Source organism: Larus michahellis, chromosome 1, assembly GCF_964199755.1.
Source record: "Larus michahellis chromosome 1, bLarMic1.1, whole genome shotgun sequence".
Lineage (NCBI taxonomy): Eukaryota > Metazoa > Chordata > Aves > Charadriiformes > Laridae > Larus > Larus michahellis.
In genome coordinates, this window is record NC_133896.1 from 12,572,021 (window position 1) to 12,588,251 (window position 16,231).

Consider the following 16,231-nt stretch of genomic DNA (forward strand, 5'->3'; position numbering starts at 1 on the left):
AAGCCCCCTATGTTAACGGCAGGTACGACTCAGATCTATCAGCACAAAGTGGCCTTCGCTGGATACTCATTATTCCATTGTTTAAGACTTCAACACTGAAACCCTGGGAAATTCTTCATCTTTTTCATTCTTGCAGTTTCTAAAAGAGTAAACGTTCATTTGCTTTTGACACTTAGAGCCATTGTAGCTTATTAAATAAAATGAATAGAGCTGGTGTCAGACGTCCAGAAACTCTTAGCCCTGGTGTTAGAAAGAACAAAGTCAGAACTTCACTGTCTACTTCTTTTGAAGCCAGAAGGGAAATAATTTTACATATAATGAGACCTATTCAACATGACAGGACGCAGATAATTTAATGAACTGCACAACTATCCGAAATATGAAATACACGCATAAGCTCTCCTTAAAGATGGAGCTACACACATATGGGAACTTCAGGTTTTGGCTTTTTACTCTGCAAACTTGCCATAATCTACAGGATTTTTGTCTTCTGAGTAGGAGAGTGACAGTCCTTAATATTGGAACCTATTATTTTTGCCTGTGGACGTTGGATTCACCCTACGTGGTAGGTACATATACCACCTACGTGGGTGGTATGGGATGAATTGAAACAGAATTCTGAACACAGGACGATCTTTCTGATCGTAATGGTAGGCTAATGTGTTGCCCAGTGACTCTTTTCACTCTGTTCTCCTTCGGTTTCCTACTCATAGAACTTATTAATAAAGCACTCTGAATTAATATTAATATATTCACATTTATAAAATTTGTAACACCGCACTGTGAATAATTTCTGTAACATAAGAGCTGTAGCACGTATTTATTTATAAAGAATTTAAGGATGCCATTCATATGAATCTTGATGAAATGTTTCCACTAAGGTAAAACAGTTCACAAAATGTTAAAAAGTACAATGTAAAAGGCGGCTGAAAATTATTAGTGCAATGAGGACAATCACGTCTCTTATTGTCAAAGTGCACATGAATATCAAACTCTTCAAACACTAACAAAAATTTCTATCCCTTGAGAAAAGTAAGCAAGAAAAAACATGGGATTCATCAGCACTGAAATTTAATCACTTCTGTATTAGACTTCTGTTAGGAGTTACGTGCAGCCATTAACACATTTAAACAGACCTAAACACCCTTCCTCGCAAAAAAAAAAAAAACAAACAGGGAGGGAGGGGACTCAAAAAACCAAACCATCAAAAGTAAGAAAACTCACTGAAATTTGGAATACAGGTTATAATTTCGAATCTTTCTCCTAACATAAAAATGCCATTGGCTGTTAAAGTAATGACTTTAAACAGGCTCACGGGTTACAAGTTTCACCTGAAACAACTACCATCAGCTTGAGACAAGGCTTTTCTAAAGAAAAAGTTTTCATCTGCTAAAACTATTATTATTGTTGTCTAGAAAATAGGAGAGTACTTGTAACTGAACAGACCCTGCACTTCCTCTATTGGGACAATAGAGTAATTTTTCTTGTTGTTGTTGTTTGGATTTAGGTTTTTTTTGCTATTTTTAAGGAACAAATAAGAACTCTTGACAGCCCAAATGAAATGCTAACTTGAGTCACTCACATTATCAGGCGATTTCATTAACTGGAGAAGTAAAGGGAATAAGGACCTGCAAAACAGCCATTTTTTTAGCTGTACTGGCATAAGGAACACAACATTAAATACATGGGTTTTATCACTGGCTTTATCACTTAAGGAAAAAGTGTATATGAATATATATACAACAGGTGACCGGGAACAACCCTGCCTTCATATTCTTTACTACATCTTGGCTCAGCCAGATGGCTAACCACAGATCATTGCACTCAAGCATAGGATTGTGGCACAGAGAAAATGACTACTTCGCAGGGCCTAACCCTTGTTTTAGAAAGGTGACATCATTACCGAGCACTAGGAAACTGAAATAAGACTGAGCTGATTTCCTGTTACTTTGCGTACCTCCCTCAAAGATGCATTTTACAGCCTGTATTCACAGCCTTGCAGGAAAAGGATGCTTATTTTTAGCAACATCCTTGAACGTTTCTACCAGTGAGCAGATCTATAAGCAAACAGGACAATTGTTAAATCTCATTGATCCAACTGTTTTTTTTGTTACTGAAGAACAAAGTTAATTAGACTACAATGGTGCATTTACATAATGCAATCAAGGACCAAAGACTGGAAAGAACTATATAAACATCTTACGTTTTTTATTACCTTTTTTTTAAATGTAAAAAAAAAAAATCGAGGTCACAGTTTATTTTTCCAAACAGAATGATTCATATCTACAGTTATGAAAGTGTTACAAAATTCAGACCATGCAATTGAGTCCTGTGGTAGAGATACAGACCGGCATCAGAAGATTTGACTTCAGAATCCTCCAGCAGCAAACCTGCCCTTTTCCTTTTCTTGCTGTGCCAACAGCATCTGTTCTGCCACATTATCTGCCATAAAATTCCCCATGCGGTATTTCCCATCTCAACTGCTGTTTCCCACAGTTACAGGAAAACTCATTCCAGGTTCTCATCTCTAGGTTACTACCAAAACAGAGATCGTCCGGACTGAACCAAGGGCACTGCCATCCAGTCCCTCTCCGCGCTGAGGGATGTTCAGCAGTAGTCAGTAAGACATCTCGATAAAGGCCCTTCGCCAAGAAGTCTTTTTTTTTTTGGTACGATCATCAAGCTGAAGATTCTCACTGAAAACTCTGTTTTTGAGGTCCCGCTAAGCTAAGTACGGATCTGGGCCACAGTGCGTGTCTTCAGCCTAAAACAGTTCCTCACCATGAAAACACCTGAGAATTCAGCCTCGCCTGTTCCCAGGCTGGCACAAACAACTCAGTGTGGGTCATCCAGCAGCAGGTTGATTGTCAAAATGTTGCAAGAAGGAACAACAGAAAAACAGTTTGTCTCATGGGCTGCATTTGAAGGAAAGTTATGGACACCAAGAAGAGAGCAGGCTCCTTGGTCGTGTTTTCTAATCTGAGCCTCCAACCCCAGAAGACCCCATGGCAGGAGACTTCTCTGGTGCCAGAGGAATAGCAGGTGTCCAGGAATCAGCTGCCCTGGGAGAGGCCAAGTAGGCTGCCACCAAGACTGTTGACAATCTCTTCCCAGTCTCCTCCACACACACAGGCTGGCTGCATCCCTCCCAAAATTATAAAATAATAAATCTTAAAAAATTGTTTGTTTTGATGTTTTGTTGGGAGCTTTTTCTGCCCCTACTCCTCTCCCAAACAGCAAACTTTTTGCCAAGAAGGCAGCCCACACAGAAGGGCTGATATAGAAATCCAGGCTGCTAGACAGGCGAGATATCATGGAGGAATGCTTTTAATCTCCATAGATAAGAGCTGGCAGCAGTAAGGAGGAATGCCCAGAAGCCTGTAGAGGTTTGGTGGTGGCTAAAGAGCAGCCTTCCAGCATACTGCCTGAGAGTTTTTCACTAAAATTTTCCTAGCCCTGTAGAACAGGGATGACCTTTATGAGGATTAAATGGTCTGAATAAAAAGCAACATACTGCTTATGCCTTGTATTGTACGAGTGTCCTTGTAAGTACCTGTATACACTATAGGATACTTTGTGCCTATAGCGGCTTTCGCTATGGAGAAAAGATCAGTGCTTTAGGCGTGGAGACCAGAAGCAATACAGTTGAGGGCAACGTCTAGTTGTGCTAGAAGGGAGGCAGGGATGTTTGGAGAAAGGCAGCATCAACAAGGCTGAGCCTGCTGAGCCCTGGCCCGCCGAACAATTCACCGGGGTACACCATAGCTCACAGCTTGCTCTTCCCTGCACAGAGATTCCAAGCATTTTGCAGTGCTGGCAGAAAGGACATCCTACAGCATCTTTCTCCATGGTGAGATGACAGAAAACACTGCATGTCAACACTGAGGAGCTGGGACCCTCTCAACGCAAGTGGATGAGCCTCTCGGTTTCCTGGTAGAGCTGAATTGTAACAAAGAGCGTGGATTCATGTACTGGTACCCTGGAGGATGAGGTTTTCTTTAAGGAGAAGAAATGCATCTTCAGTGGAAAATAGCTGCGGTATAAAAGCCAATTTGTGATGTAAGCTGTTGCTGCAGAGACTCACAGAAACCACTGATCTTCCATAATGGTTCACAGGGCCTGTAAAATGATAGAATGATAATTATTAGTTAATACAATAATAATTGTATTACGAAAGCTGCATACAGCTTTTCAGTTTTCAGTTGGGAGATCCCTGATACCACCACCAGTGCTGATTAACCTCAGGTACGCAACCATTATGGACCAAACTACGCTGAAAGTGAAATATGGCATCACAAGCTTAGGCCATAGCAGATGGTTGCCTTACTTTGAACTGATTCCTCACTGACCATTGCAAGTGAAGGATTTCCAAGATCCAGTGGGCAGTGGCAAGGCTCTCTTCCAGAGGAAGGAGTTCCCAGGAGACTGTATGCCCCTTCAGCAGAAATAAGAGCACTGAGCATGGTAACTGTAGACAGGTTGCTGCCTGCTTCTATCCCAGAGATACACAGTGGCTGAACATCTGCGCATAGGCTCTTACATAGAGTGAATAGCATAACGTGTATCTACATTAGATTTAGTTTTGATCAGGAATGTGCTTCCGAAGCAAATTTGCCAGTCATCCTCACTGGTTTCCACTGTGGACAAGTCCTTCAACATCTGAACCAGGAGTCCACCTACCATGTTCCAGCTGCTAAGGGGCACTTGGTCCAAAAGAGCAGATTACAGCTGGTCCAGAGTAAAATCCCTTGAAAACGCAGAGAGCTTGGCATTGCATCCTCGGCAACAGGCACTTCAACAAATCTGCTTCTCTTGGTCTAGACTGCCTGATAACAGGTACAGCCAAGGTGCGTGTGAGAAAAGCGATCCATGAGCAGGGGGAATACTGGAGACACGTTCCAGAAGAAGCAACAGTTTGTGCTGCGGTTGAACCGTGGTACAGCTCAGGCAAGCCACCGCAGAGCACAGCAAGGTGGAAGAGTATGGTCATAAACCAGCCTGTAACACTTGGGAAAAGGACTTCGATGCACTCTGTAATGCCTGTTGAAGTTACCACAGACACAACCTTCCTCGGCTTCTTTCTATGCTCAGGGTACATTTGTGGTGTTCTCTTTTTCTCTAATGGATTGCGGTGGTTTAACCCCAGCCGGCAACGAAGCACCACACAGCCGCTCGCTCACTCGCCTCCAGCGGGACAGGGGAGGACAATCTGAAGGGTAAAAGTGAGAAATCTCATAGGTTGAGATAAAAACAGTTTAATAATTGAAATATAATAATAATAGTAATAATAATAGTAATAACAGTAATAATAATAATGGAAAGGAAAATAACAGAGAGAGAAATAAAACCCCAGAAAGACAAGTGATGATAACAATTGCTCACCACCAGCAGACTGATGCCCAGCCAGTCCCTGAGCTGCGGCCCCCTACCAGCCTCCCCCCTACGTTTTATTGCTGAGCATGACGTCATATGGTATGGAATATCCCTCTGGTGAGCTGGGGTCAGCCGTCCCAGCTGTGTCCCCTCCCAACTTCCTGTGCACCCCCAGCCTGCTCGTCAGTGGGGTGGGGGGAAGAGCAGGAAAGGCCTGGACTCTGTGTCAACACCGCTCAGCAATAACCAAACCATCCCTGTATCGTCCACACTGTTTCCAGCACAAATCCAAAACATAGCCCCATACTGGCTACTGTGAAGAAAATCAACTATCCCAGCCCAAACCAGCACAGGGATACGAAAAACACATCAGGCTGGAACAAGTCTGGCAATTTCGATTTCGGCTACAAACCGGTTTTAGTATCAGTTTTTATGAAACCTTGAGAATAGGTTTAGTTTTACCTTAATAGGATTGCTGACAGATCATATAGTAAATGTTATATACTAAAACTGTTTACAATCTTACAGCTGGATTTAAGAAGCACACAAAATGTGAAGGGACACTATGGAATATATTTCTGAGAAGTTAAACCCATTCTGAAATCAGCTATTTTTTATGGCAGAGAAAACATGATAAAACAGACTAAAATAAGGTTCAGGTAAACATGCTTTCTAAAGGGACATTTTCCAAGAAAAAGGTTATATATCTAATTTCTAAAGTAGTGGTTTACCCTGTCTCTTTGGAAAATTTAGACTACTTTTCTAAACTATGCCTTTAAAGAAATGCTCAGTACCTTTCCAGGCCATAAGGATAATTAAATACTAAATAAATTTTCTGTATTGCATCACTGCAGCCCAGAGAGCCAGATCTCAGAAATGGCCGAGGGATGATAGTGCCGTTTTGGAGACATCCTGAAGAGTAAGCCTGAATACGGTGATCTCAGAGTTACTTGTTCTGCCACAGACTCCACACGCAACTTCAAGCAAGAAATTTATTGTAAGGAATTAGGTAGGCCAGGAAATGGTCTTTGAGAGATTCTGATGAAGTCAGTTTTGGCCTTCGCTTTCAGTAAAAGAGTAACACCACATGTCATTTCCATTAGTGGAAAAGAACTTCCAGTTTGTTCTTGCAGAAAATATCTTAAATACAAGACCACGTGCAAAGGGTCTGTTTCACAGGTACAAGAACCATCCTCACCTGTACTCTACGGGGTATTGTTTATATACTCATACACAATAAATAAAAAGCAACTGAATTCAGAACAAAAGGGGGATTTTAAAGTATATAGTAGAACTATTTAGATTCATTAAAACATAGTATTAATACAGGCAGTCTTGTTGCTAGTTATTATGTGATGCTACTGTTTATGACAGCATTTGGACCTAATTGCATCAGACTAAACAGACCATATTAAATGCCCACTGGATACCAAATGTCTTGCTTAAAAGTCCTGCTACTACACCATTATGCATCAGACAACATCCGTTAGAAGTATTGCCCTGTTAGAAGGCGATTGTTCACCTGATTTTCTAGCCTGCTTGGGGCTGTGTGGTCATCACAGGGAAGTCAGCGTTACGTTATCCGGTCACCCTCTAACCTCAGTGGAAGCAGAATTCAGTTGTGTGGGACAATGTTGAACACAAAACTCCTGTCTACGTTGGCAGCAAAGCAATGAGCAGCTCTGTCAGGTACATTTTACCGTTGTGTTCTAATACCTGTAACTTTGCTAGCGTCTTGAGAGAAATTCCCTCTCTCTGATGCTGTTTTTGAGGGACGAAGTGTAGTAAGTGTTCTGATGTTTGTGGGGTTTTTTTCTAAAGAGGGTTCATATCCCTCTTAAGACCAGGCTAATCTCTCAAGCTGATTTACTGCAGTAAAATTGTATCTGACCGGTAAATCATGATGTCATCTGCACGTGCTGCAGGCTCCTTCAGCTGCGATTCACTTTGTGGAATGACTTCTTATGCATCCTGATTAAATGAGGGAATTGAATCTTACCCATGTCTTATTTCCATGAAATGCTATTCCAGATAGTTCACCTCAAATGATCATCTATGGAAACAACACCAACAGGATTTTGCATTCTTGGTTACAGCGGGTAATTTGTGTAGGAAACGAGGCAACTTCCAGTTCAGGATGAGTTTGTTCTCTTCAAATAGGAAAGATTTAGAAAGTCCACTTCTGGCAGTCCTCTAATCCTCTTGGACCATCACCGCTTCATCCCTAATGCAGCATGGTTTCATACCTAGCACTCCACTGCCTTGGACCAGACTGACCGTCTGTGACTACCACCATTAGAAGAGCAGCCAGCCAGGAGCTCTCTTTTTCCATTAGCAGTGTAACAGTGACCGAGAACTGCACTTTTCGAAGTACCAACCCCAATAAAGCCGCACATGATATAGTTGATAGCCGTGCACAAAGCACTTAAAAACTCAACACAGCAAGTGCTCAGAAACACATGCCAAAACCTCCTTTGATCATGTGTACGGCATGGAGTTTGGGAGTTGCATGGAAGACAGCTGGAGGCTGCATATATGTCCATATGATCATCATATGGAGACTGTTACAGAAGAGAGATATACCCGTAAGCTTTATATATTGCTTTAAAAGGGCTTATTCTTTATCTTTCCATGTTCTGCAGATCTGACAGTCTCTTTCCATCTGCTTCCTCTCCAGAACATTAAAAATAGCATTCACAACAGAGACGTTAAAGTCTTATTTTTCAGCTATAACAAATCCCACAGCCACTGGCATCCCCAGCTGCTTCCTCTTCCCCAAGATCCACTCACTGCCTTTCCTGTTACCTCCCTCTGCTAATAAAGAGCCCCCTAAATCAATGCATTTCTTGGCAAGTGCAGCCATCGGTAAATAACTAGAGGCGAAAAAAACCCGTAAGTAAGTAGAAAGGTACACTGGCTCACAGATTCATTAAACTACTCAGCTTTTACCAAAGTCATGAGCTGATGGCCCAAGTTAGGCTTCAGAGAGATTTCGGGCAGGCTACACTAAAAAGCAATTTGAAAAAGCACTCAAACCTTCAAGTGGAATCCCAAAACAGAAAAAGAAAACATGCATGACGTTTCTAAACTGTGGAGGAAACATTTAATCATTGTGGTCCACAATAATCATTGTATCACCAAGACTGTAAGTACCTGTGGTTTTTTTCCTCAGTATCTTTAGCACAGCTGTCGTGCTACAGAACACAGAAAAGAGAGCAACAGCAGAGAAGAATAAAGAAAACACAGAAGGAAAAAAAAAACCACATGAAATATTTAAACCCATAATAAGGCAATGAGAATAGAGCTGTAGGAGGATGGTTATTTGAGGCATTTTCCATATATTGCATAAGGTCACGGCTCTGGAGGAGAGGCAGAGTTATGATGGAACGCTTTGCAACAAAGACAGTATGATATTTTTTTTCAAAGCATTACAAACTACCAAGGCCACAAAACTAACCACCTGCCTCTCCAGCTGAAGAGCCTCCAATGAGCAGCAGCCAGCTGAGATCTAACGCAAAGATCTATCGAGCAAAACTATTCAAATACCCCACAGAAGTATTGAGTTCTGTCATTTGGCTCTTACTCCTCCATTATCTACAGCCTTTGGCATCAGAAGCAAATTCATCTTTGTGACTCAAAAGGCATTTTGATTATGCTGCTTCATGATTGTCGCGCTCCACGGCATGCCCTCCGTGTTGTTTGACAGCAATAAAAACATAAATCAGATTTAATGATTAATACATACAGGGAGGTAAATGATGGTAGCTTCTCACCGTACTTCTCATATCACGTCTCTTTCAAAGAATTCAGCACAGAGGCAGAATGCAGCACCACTGGGCACCTACACAGAATCCAAGTGGAGTTGTGCTGATACAACGGCTAACAAAGTACCTTATTTTGGTATAATGAAAAGCTATAAACATCAATTTGCTGTGCTTAAAGCACAGAAGCCCGTATAGATACTTTAACTCCACTATTTTACCTTCCAGAATACAGCTCTGAAGAAAGACCTGCCTTGAAAGTCCAGTGTATACCTCCTGGGGCATTGCCCACCTAAGAACATAAAAGTCCCCTACGAAGTTAAGAGAACTAATGCAAAGAAGAAAACTGACTTCCTACGGAATCTCCTTCTGAACCCAGTAGTCAAAGACTAATGGCTCTAGAGCAGAATTCTGCTTGGCAATGAGGCAAAGAAATGCTTTAGCAGTAGCCTTTGGTCAAAATCAAATCAGGCCTGGGACTAATACCCTGCAAGGAGGCTTCATTCAGAAATTTCTTGTCCAGTTAAAACTCCTGCAGCCCTGTTTTCTTGATGGCCTTTCCTCAACATTCTACCTGAATTCTTCCAGAATGAACGCAGTATTCTGATACTTATTTATCTTTCCCTGGTCTAATAACATCATCTTAATGGAAGTCAGCCATTAATTATTCCAATCTGACCAGAAACTGCATGGAGGCAGAAAGTGGTTTTGGTATTTCAGTCTATGATAATGTATTTTTCTTTCTTTCAACCTGCATTAAAAAAAAAAAAGTGTATTAAATTTTATAGTAATCTACAAACCTCTCAAGTAATATTTAAGCTTTGGGAATGGAAAATTCTGAAGCCTGTTGAGATGATTCAAACTGATATTTCTTGGTAAAACACTCATTTTCTATTCTTTCCCCATCCATTCTACAAAAAGGAAAATTTAAAAAAAAAAAAATCTTTCCACTTTTAAACCCTTTTTACTTATAAATAGCTCTGCAATTCAAGACACCCAAGGAGAAACGGAAACTGATGCAGGAAAGAATTGCAAGAACAAATGAAGGACTTAAAAAACGCGTTGTGCAGAAAGTTTCATCGGGCTGAATCCATCCAGCTCAGAAACAGCTACAGGATGACTAGATCAGTCTTCAGTGAGCTCTGTAAGTTTTTCCTGTTTGCTGGTAGTTCAAAAAATAATTGATAAATTAATTTCAAGTTGAATTAGACATTGTAAATTATTGTGAATAAGATAGTATCTGGAAAAAAAGGTCTGGAAGGATGATTTTGTTACCATTTGAAGGTGAAGGGGAGGGACATGGCTGTAGTCGTACACAACATAATCCAGCTGGCTAGGGTACTCCTTCAGGATACAGGCAAATCAGCTCAGCATCTGCCTGGGTTCAGAGCAAGGATCTGAGTAAAGGTCTAACTCTGAGATCTTCTATTGAACTTATTTTACTCCGTACAAGACACACTTTTGGTCTGCTGGAAAAGAATGAATGATTAGGATGGGTAACTGATACATAAAGGTTTTAGCCCTTGCAGAAATGAGAAGTCAGTATTATGAGAAGTTAAATAAATTTAATAGGACAAGATAAAATCAAACATTTCAGGGTATTTACTAGCCCATTTGTCAGGGCACTTTTCTCAGAATCCAGCAGGCCAAATGTATTTAAAAAATCAGACTGAGTTTGAACCTTAGCGTCCCAGATGCCAGCTGAATAGCCTTGGAACTTGATTACAGAAAATACTACTAGTGCCATCATCCCCTCAGTTCTGTACATAGTACAACAATGAGAAGTGCTGTCTACTAAAACCTGGCAGAGATCTGCTTCATAAACACGTTTCTGAAATGCTGACAGAACGTGATCATGTGTGTGTGCTATTGGAAGAATACGAGCCTTGGTTACCTAATCTGCACGTTTTTAATTTTGCAAATTATTTCCTCAGTGAAGCGTCTTCCTTACTTCTTAGATGCACGAGTTTCACTGTGTTTTAAATAAACTGAACTACATTTCATTTGTCAAAGGCTAAGAAAACATGCTCATTACCACATGCCAGCTGATAGGCAGTCACTTGGCAAACTGTTTTAACTCACTTGAGATGCTGAACACTAAAGTGAGGGAAATTATCCCATTTCTGACAGAACCGCTCATGGCTTTCTGAAGTCCTTTTGAAAGTGATGAAACAGCTAACTCTTTTTAAAGCTTGCACTGAAAGTCAGTTTCTGTAAACAACCCTTCTACAGCAGTCATCAGTTTGGCCTCAGAGGACGTTAACGCTTGTGCTCTGGTAGTTTAGGGTCCGATATCGTCAATACTGTTTTAATATTCCTTTCCCCTTCGTCAAGGATGTCAACTGTCAATGTACTGCATTAAAACACTAGAGCTATCAGGAAGCACCATCAGTTCTTTGCTGCAATTCCACGGAAGACACAAATACTTCATTCTGCGTCTCTTACAGCCTGTGGAAGCGTTGTATTTCAGCACTGGGCTCAGGAAGGCTCAACACAGAGCACTGAGCGCTCCATTAATCTTCCTTTCACTTTTACTGGGGAAAAAATGAAGTGAAGTGAAATAGCTTGTCTCTATCTCTGCACTTTCATATTTTAAACACTATAAAACTCATTTAACAGCCTCAGGATTTATCTTTTAGATCATTTTTGAGACTCTGCAACACTAAAAATTCTGGATTTGAAAAAAAAAAAAAAGCTCATTGAAGACCAGCAAACTATTACTCTGCAGCTATATTAGCATTTTATTCTGTCTGGCATGGCTTTTAACTAGAGGAAGATAGATCTTCAAGGGCTTAGAATCTGCATAGGACAAGATGTTTCAAGATTAAGTGTATAATATACCAACAACTTTCTCGTAGCAGCACCCAAATACATCATCTCTTCGTGTAAAATTGAACTGACATCAATTCAAAATTGTATTAAACCAATACAATTAATTTTTAAAAATTGTATTAAACCCCGAGAGCATCCAAATACAAACTTAATAGACATCAGAAGAGCAGTCGCTTCCCTCCATCTCTATTCAGGTCCTCTGGGGAGTGCTCCCTTCTCTCCTCCCTGGGAGAATCAGGGTGCCTCTTGCCTATTTCTTTTTGCTGAGTAGAAATATTGAGCTTTTCCTCAATATTTCTAAGATCAGGCTGCCTGGGCCTTTCATACGCAGACATCGAACAGCCTCACCTGGGAAAGGTATAAACAGCTGAGCAACCGCACATACCTCACTGTATCTCCTCCACAATTAGAGCTCCAGGTAACAAAAACATACAAGAACATACCAAAAAAACCAACTTTATGCCACATTACTCTCCTAAAGTTGCTTTCCTCAAATGTGAAGTTCATCATGGAGTATCTTCTTTAAAGCTTTCCCAGAACATCAGTCTCATATGCCTGACTGACTACAAACACCTTGAAAATGTTGGTTTTGTCTCAGTAGATGATATAGTTTATGACTTTCTTCCATCCCTTAAACAGTCAGAAGGCCAAAGACTGAGAATTTTATAAAGAATTAAGTTATAAGTAGAAAAACAAGGCAAACGTTTAAGCCAAACCAACATAACTTGGCTATGAAAGATACTGGCAAAATCTATAAGCAACGACTTCAGAATTTGATCAAATGTGCTCAAATCTCCATGTGCAGTATCTCACAAATTACTTTTTTTACAATAACATTTCTATAAGTATGAGGGATTAAAACTGTATCTTTGTTAAAGATTAAACATAGTAGGAAGATCATCATTACAAACTGGATGTAACAAACTATCCTTGCTGACTTACAGGCGTCCTAAGACATAACACACGGGACCAAAATCACATCTTGAACACATGTTCAAATGTTTGCTACAACAAAATCACTAAATATAATTTGGATGTGCTTTTTCTCGTCATTGTTGTTCAGTCTTATATTCTAAATAATGCAGTTGATAACTTCTGATTTTTATTTATTTTAATAAATCCACCAATGATTCTATTAAAAACATGTAAGTTTTGTCAATTTACACCGATTGAAAGTTAATACTGTTCTCATTGGAAAATTATCTCTGTTTTAAAAATAAAGCTCTCACAGAAAGTTAGACACAGTATTTTAAGTTTGTGGTCAATAGCTCTACGTCCAAGTGGTGACCAGCAACAAGTGGCATTCCTCAGGAGTCGGTACTGGGACAGGTGCTGTTTAACACCTTTGTCGGTGACATGGACAGTGGGATTGAGTGCACCCTCAGCAAGTTTGCCGATGACACCAAGCTGTGTGGTGAGGTCAATATGCTGGAGGGAAGGGATGCCATCCAGAAGGACCTGGACAGGCTTGAGAGGTGGGCCCCTGCGAACCTCATGAAGTTCAACCAGGCCAAGTGCAAGGTCCTGCATGTGGGTCGGGGCAATCCCAAGCACAAATACAGGTTGGCGATGAATGGATTGAGTGCAGCCCTGAGGAGAAGGACTTGGGGATGCTGCTTGATGAGAAGCTCAACATGAGATGACAACGTGCGCTTGAAGCCCAGAAAGCCACACCCTGGGCTGCATCAAAAGCAGCGTGGCTAGCAAGGCGGTGGAGGTGATTCTGCCCCTCTACTCCACCCTGCAGTGAGACCTCACCTGGAGTACTGCATCCAGCTTTGGAGCCCGCAACAAGAAGGACATGGACCTGTTGGAGCGAGTTCAGAAAAGGGCCACGAACATGATCAGAGGAATGGAGCACCTCTCCTATGAAGACAGGCTGAGAGAATTGGGGTTTTCCAGCCTGGAGAAAAGAAGGCTCTGGGGAGACCTTATAGCTGCCTTCCAATACCTAAAAGGGGCCTACAGGAAAGAGGGAAGGGACTCTTTAGTGGGGACCATAGTGATAGGACAAGGGGTAATGGTTTTAAACTGAAAGAAGGTAGATTTAGATTAGGTATTAGGAAGAATTTTTTTACTGTGAGGGTGGTGAGACACTGGAACACGTTGCCCAGAGAAGCTGTGGATGCCCCATCCCTGGAGGTGTTCAAGACAAGATTGGACAGGGCTTTGAGCAGCCTGGTTTAGTGGGAGGTGTCCCTGCCCAGGGCAGGGGGGTTGGAACTAGATGATCTTTAAGGTCACTTCCAACCCAAACCATTCTGATTCATGGAATCAAAAGAGGAATAGCTGCATCTTTGTTTTAATCTACCAAAAAAATCATGGCATACAGAACAAGTATTAGCCTGTTCCAATCAAAACCATGCAACACTCTCAGGATGATTTAATTTCATAGGATTCATAGATTTTGTGGGGGTTTTATCACATTGTAAGAGAATCACTACACTAAAACAGATGAAGAGTGAGAATTTGTGACTACACCTCAGTTCATTTTTTTCAGAGTAAGACGTTACGGTCCCTGGGGTAAACTGCTACACCTTTGAGCTTATGTGCAAAACTCACAGTATATTCATTTGTTTTAGATTAGATAACTGCTGCTTTATTTTGACAAATGGCCAAACCCTTCTGGAAGTATCTTGGTATCTTTGAAATGTGTCTCCCTCTCAGCCATTTGTACTGTACAGTTTCAAAGTGCATTCTGATTTTGTAAAAATGAAGACACTTATTTGTAAGAGACATTTGAGATGTGCTCTGTGTGATACTGTAAGGGCTTCTGTGTATCCCTCTGGAACTATAAGCTACAGAACTGAAAAGCTCCACCTGCTCAACTTTCTGGTTTCCTAGACTTCTTCACGCTTTTCGTAAGTACACTTATTGTCTAATCAGCCTGCACATTCTTACACTATAATAATAACAATAATCTTATATTACATACAGACACCTGTATGATCTTTATCTGCAAATTAAAAGATTAGCATATTCTGTAGGATTCATTCCTTAGATGGCTACACAATAGTACAACTTGTGAGTGAGAAAGCACAGTGACAACATCTCTTACCAAACTTTTCTATTAGTGGAAGGACAGAAACGGAGGGAGAATAAAGAAGTTAGCTGAGAACAGCTAGTTCTGTGAAGCTGCAGTGACTTCTGCTGCTGACAACACATTTGGTTTTAAACATCTTTTGTTCCATTGCAATTAAAAACAGAGTCAAATTTCAGATAGGACATTCTGATCAGTACATCCTTGCATACATACATCTATCTTCACTTAACAGCTGCTCTGAAATTCCTTTCAAAATTGAGGCATTGCACTAGAGAAATATAGTTCTACTATAGAACTATATTTCTACACTGTGGGCTCAACTCTTGACCTTCCTAAAATCCAGGAACATGACCAAAAATGGTATAGCATTACACTATCCCATATGGATCTCAACCCATTGACTGCCTTTTAAAAAAATAAAACTGATCAATAACCCTGATCTCTGCTGTGTCAAGTAACAGCATAAAGCCTTTCCTCTACCACAAACACAAAAAAAGAAACCGCATGCAGAGCAAACCAACCAGAAACACCTGATATGGAACCAGAACCAACTTTGAAAAACACTGCTCCTAAACATGCTATGGATAAAAAGCTTGATAAATGCATTTTAACTCAGCCATTTTTTAGACACAGCGTACTTTCATGACATGGAAACATAACTGAAATTCTGCTCCTAGCTTCCTCTATGTCAAGGTAGCTTCTTTAAAACAACTCCAGAGACAGAGCTGGAAATGGTTTTCTTGCACCCATGCAACTGAAATTTTAATATACCTGTTCTTCAGAATCCAAAACCCCTAAATTTTTGTAAAAAGTTACAGGCACTGATATAGCTAATTACTGGTAGTTAATTACTCAACAAAAAGTGCCCCTTAGATTTCCAGTTCAAGACTCTCTCACCAGTCTCACCTTCCTCACTCATAGCCTGTGAGTGCACTCTCACAGGCTGTGAATTATTCGAGGTTGAGCTGCTTTCAGCCTCTTGTTTCACCTTCTACACTTTTTTCAAAATGAAACAGTCAGGGATTTTTAAGTTTACAACCCCAGTATTACTCTCTGACCCACAGACTATTAGTTATTAATATGAAGTACAGTAACTTCAAGAGACATCCACACAGAAGGATGGCCAGTATCTTGGTAGTTTCCTTTTTGCTTGATTTGGAACAGAAACTTATCTTTCCATTTTCCCCAATTCCAAATGCATACCAGCCATCATGCTGTTCAG

General features: G+C 40.7%; 1 long non-coding RNA gene across 1 annotated transcript; it reads right to left on the reverse strand.

The window, feature by feature from the left end:
- Nucleotides 1-2,191: 2,191 nt before the first annotated feature.
- On the reverse strand, nt 2,192-5,066 carry LOC141737678 (uncharacterized). Its single transcript, XR_012585223.1, has 2 exons — nt 4,681-5,066; nt 2,192-4,119 (listed from the first exon to the last, which is right to left on the reverse strand). It is a non-coding gene; the product is annotated as an uncharacterized LOC141737678 (long non-coding RNA).
- Between the last annotated feature and the right edge of the window lie 11,165 nt (nt 5,067-16,231).